Source organism: Micropterus dolomieu, linkage group LG23 (assembly GCF_021292245.1).
Source record: "Micropterus dolomieu isolate WLL.071019.BEF.003 ecotype Adirondacks linkage group LG23, ASM2129224v1, whole genome shotgun sequence".
Classification (NCBI taxonomy): domain Eukaryota; kingdom Metazoa; phylum Chordata; class Actinopteri; order Centrarchiformes; family Centrarchidae; genus Micropterus; species Micropterus dolomieu.
Window position 1 is genome coordinate 29,050,682 of NC_060172.1, and position 5,020 is coordinate 29,055,701.

At 43.5% G+C, this 5,020-nt stretch overlaps 1 long non-coding RNA gene across 1 annotated transcript; it reads right to left on the minus strand.

The window, feature by feature from the left end:
• Window positions 1–3,277: 3,277 nt before the first annotated feature.
• On the minus strand, window positions 3,278–4,495 carry LOC123963702. The gene is made up of 3 exons (XR_006823245.1): window positions 4,360–4,495; window positions 3,898–4,219; window positions 3,278–3,735 (listed from the first exon to the last, which is right to left on the minus strand). It is a non-coding gene; the product is annotated as an uncharacterized LOC123963702 (long non-coding RNA).
• Window positions 4,496–5,020: the final 525 nt, after the last annotated feature.

The following is a 5,020-nucleotide window of genomic DNA, read 5'->3' on the forward strand; positions in this document are numbered from 1 at the left end:
CTGTTAGAGTAGTCGAGTCGACCAAAGATAAATGCATGTGTCACGATCTGGCTCTTGGACCGTGACAAATATAGAGACACCAGTTTTTCCGGCTGAGACATGAATCCTTGATATATTCTTCAGGTGAATTCAGGCGAACCTGGTGACTCACGCTATGGTCAACACAATCTCGACCAGTGTTTGAGCTCTTGTTGCGTGACTTGTCACCTTACTGTGTTTTTGTTTGTGTCTCAGGTTTTTGGTGAGTTTGTCTGCCTACTCCTGTGTTTCACCGCATCTCCTCCACCTGCCTAGTTCACACTGCCTGCCTGCTCACAAGATTTACAGCAAGATCTCACTGTTGCACATTATTGTAAATAAATTCACTGTGATTTTCCAACAGTTGTTACATTATTTGCTGAAAGTTTGCAGCTTATTATATTCATAGTGTCATTTTCTGCATAAAGAATTGATTTGTGCTGTCTAGGCATATTCAAGTTTTTTGCTGTGTTTTTTTATTATCTCATGCACCATTGTCTCCCTCCAGAGATTTTAGTGTGGGGCAAAGGGAGGAAGCCCAAATAAGGGTGTAGCTGCATTAAGGGTCCTGGGAGGCTCAGTCAGATAGCAGTAGTGGCAGATTGGCTGTGTGGGCGCACGCATGGCAGAGTAGGAAGTCATCCTTTAAGTCCTGCTGCGCCTCCCTCTGTGCCAAGGTTTCACACTGCCAAAGCACAGCCTGTGATCAGGAGCCTGCAGAACCGCCACCACCTCAGCAAAGATCTGCGCTCTCCTCCACGTTTTATTAACGGCTACTTTCCTGCAGTAATGCTGAGTTTGAGGAGGTGACACACTGATTATTTCTGTGATTACACTGCTTGGACAACAAGGAGCAAAGCTGGTTTTCAGCTTGCCAAGAGGGTTGCCATCCGTCAAGGTGTCTGTCAGATCTGGTAGTCATACCGGAAACCAGTGTTTATGTTATGTAATTGCTCTGTTGTGAATGAAAAAAATTCATCCCTTTTTCTGCAGATGACATAAGAACAGCAGACTGGTGCAGGCTGCTCCCAGTGGACATAGTAACACAGATGTATGACAGCAGCTACTGACACCATTACATTGTGTGAGATGAGAAAGCCGCAGCTGCACAGGCTCACAGGCTCACAGGCTCATCGATTTTTAATTCCTATTCGTGACCTTCTCCCTGTCCAAAGAGGGTGGAGAAGATGAGCTGCATGGTGGCTGTATCGCAGCTGACCCTGAGAAACCGGGTTATGGATTCAAAGTCTTCATCAAAATCAATGTCCAGTTCTTTCACAATCTTGTTTTCACAGCTACCTGTATAGCTAAGGGACAAAACCAGCTAAAGATTAACTGTTTTGCTGCAACCTGATAATAGCCATCTCAGGTCATGCTGCTGGGGCTGTGGAGGGAAACGTAATAGCTTTCATGGGAGCAGGGCAGAGCAGAGGTCAGCTCGTTTTCTGTGGCTTTTGGTGCCTCGTCACTTTTAGTGACAGGATACAGGTGCGCTCTACTATTTGCTACTCATCGCTTTGTGCCATCCCTGGTTAATTTAAGTCAAATGATTAAATGAGGAATTGTTTATATTAGAAACAAAGCACTGCAGATATTTTAAAGCACTATATCGCATTCTGTTGTTCTGTTGTTAACATGAACTTTGCACTCAAAGGTGACATACTGCTTGAAATTCATTCAGCTTTGTCTTTTACGAACCGAGTCACTGAAAGCATGGTTTGTTTCGAGGAACAATGATGGAACAACATAAACCCAGCCTCAGGGTAGAACATGCACACCAATTGGAGATGATTTCTCCCCATCTTTGTCCTCTGTGTGGCAGAGTGACAATGGTGCATGAGAGAGGGAAACTGAGCCAGAGGGAAGAGGAGGAGGAGGAGGAGGACGAGGAGAGAGAGGAAGAGTAAAGACAGGAAACAGGCATTCCTCGTGTCTTTCTCACTGTTTTCGTGTGGCAATCCGAGTGTTGAATAATTCATAGCCTGTGGGAGTTGAATAATGAATATGTGCAAGTGATTAAGGAATGCATGCTGATGAGGTGGAGAGAGGAGGGCTTCCCCTGCTGTGATCTCTCACCTTCTTCACCAAAGGAAAAAAAAGCAACAATGCAAATGCTCCAGTAATACCACGCATACATTTCACTAAGTACAAAGTGTTCAACCTGCACTGTGGGTGGGATTTTCCTGCTAGCAAACACAACATCTGCTTGATGCATTTGTTTGCTCTGAAGCCTTCGGAATAGCATAAAACTGTGTAAATGGAGTGAAAAGGAGAATCCTTGTTTAAATAATACATTGCTGCAGCATCATGCAGAGCTGTGTCTTCATACTAGGGTTTCCTATGCAGGGAGGGGTGGGAGTATCTCCCTCTCCTTAACAAAACTGTCTTTTATTGTGTGTGCAAATTATTCTCTGTGAAGTTGTGCATGCGTTATCTGAGCCCATGCATGTGTGGTTGTTTTTGCGGTCCAGTGTTAAAAGTAACTCCTCACATTCACCCATGCAACACCCACTGTTACCACTGTTCTAAATATACACCTCACATGTGAAGAAGAAACATGCCTCCAGGCAAGACAACCGCTTTACTTATTAAAGACATGTAGGATGTGCATGTGGGGTGGAGGTTAAAACTTGACAGTTTCATTGAGGCTGTGGCAAAACACCAGGGAGCAGCTACTCATGTAAAGAGCGGAGTCTGGGATACGATGTGTACTGCTAAGAATTGATATTCTTGTATGTGACCGTGTACAGCAGCATGTATTATCATAAACCCAAGGGTGTGTGAGGCAGCGCAGTGGGCAGTGGAGTGAATTGATCTGTGCTTCTTGAGACAGTGGCGAGGGTTTCCCTTTTCAATGACATCAAGGGTGTCCATTCAGCTGGTGCTGCAGGAATGATTCATACTGACACCACACACATAACGAAGAAATGTGTAGGTGTAAAGGTTTTCAGACCTGCAATAAAGGTCTCATATTGTGTGAAAATAACTGCAGTAAATGAAAATATCCATAAAGAGATCTTAGACTACTTTTAATGGCAAGTATTATGTTGTTTTAAAAAGGTAATTAAATCCTTTTTTCTACATTTGTATTTTGATTACTTACATGTTATCATTTATATTGAGTTGTTTCTGAGTTGTGAAAATCGGCATCAGAGGGTGTACGCACAGGCTCTGTGCGGACATCCGCATGCCTCCCATTATTGTGACCGCTCACTACGCTACCAGGTCACCAACCGATCTACTGCTCATGTGTGGAACGAGTCCTCCAAGCTGGCTCCAGAAAGTAGTACAAACAGAAGTACCCCTCGTCTGTGGTGTCCGCAGCGGTCAGTGTACGCATCCGCTATGAAGTATATTCAAGGCTTTAGAGGCAGAAATCCACAACAAGCTGGACATCACGTAGTATGTCCATATAAAGTTGGTATGGCTTGCAAACAGCAACATTAGTATTCATATTGTCAAATAGTCTCTTTCCTTTTAGCTCTGTTTTGGTTTCCACCAACTCCTGTTCACCAGCCAGTGATGAGCAGCCTAGAGGGTGAAAATAGTTGCCTGCTGCTGAAAAAGAGGTGGATGTGTATTTTTCACAGAAGACGGTAGGAAATGCACAGTTGTAAATAATGCATCAAATGAGGGTTGAATTTAGCTGCTTTGGTTTCAGGGTCCTGGTATTGTGCGTGCTGGCTCACTGTCACACTGTCATGGCTCACTGGGACACTTAAATGGAAGATAGAAATTGTTAATGTCTTTAGGAACGTGCTTTTCTTACTATGACAAGTCAAAATGTCTTCTGGAAAAAAGGCACATGAAAGCAGTGAGGCTGACCCAAAACAGTAATGTTTGTAAAACCAAAACAATGGAGGCTAAAAAGCTCCGTACATCTGAGGGAACTGCAGATCTTGTGGTAATTCTCTGTGGGTTCAGTGATTCTTGTGATATTCCTCATTTGACCCATTGTTAATATGAAAATATCGACAAGTGCAGCTTTAAGGCCATGACTTGTTTTCCAGTGCGTAGCCTGTTCTGATTGGTGCAGTCTTGACAGAGCAGAGGTCCATGCTCTGGTGTGGGTCAGTGTTCTCCAGAAAGGACCAGCTTCCTGGGGTCTTCAGCTGGAAAAATAAATCAGTGTTCCTCTCTCCTTGGCTTAAATCATCAAAGCTGGATGACACAGCTCTCCATTCGCATTCCTTAACGTGACCTGAGGAAAAATATACAACTGACAAGTTAGTGATGATTTCACAGAAAGACGGAGAGTAGTGCGATATAACAGAAGAAAGGACATTAAAAAGCAACGTTATAGAGAAAGCACTGTGTCATCATGAGTATATTTCCACATACTTCTCATAGTTGTGCCGTTTGTCACATATTTCCATGCTCATGACATAATTTGTTATTAGGAGGGGTAATCTGGTGAAGTTCTGATCAGTGTTTGGCTCCTACACACAATCAAACACTCAGCTTCCTCTTCCTGCTTCTGAGGAGATTGAAAAAGAGGGAGGCACAGCAGGAGAGCGTTCACAAAGAGACAGACAGAGGATGTCTGGGGGACCATTTGTCATGAAATCACACACACATTCCTTTGCTTGGAAAAAGTGTGTGTCGCAGACTTACAGTAAGGACTCAGTATTCAGGAGCCCTCGTGGCAGCAGGGTCACTGAGCGAGCTCCTCTCCTAGACAAGAGGACACATCTATCAACACATCTGTCTGCTGAGAATGACCACCTGATAGTAATGTTTATGACACAGCTCCCTTAAAGTGAGCTGGTATGCCATGTTTATTCTCCTGCAAGAATAAATAGCAATCTGTCAGAAATATCTGGGTTATAGAACGGCTTTATTTGCCAGAAGAATTTTGCTGTAAGGTGGACTATCACCACTTGACAAAAAAAGACACACTTACACTAGATGGAAGCTGGCATTAAAGTAGAACTCATTAAAAGAACGTAAATAAGTATTTCCAAGAAATGGTTTGACATTTCGGTAAATATGCTTTATGGAG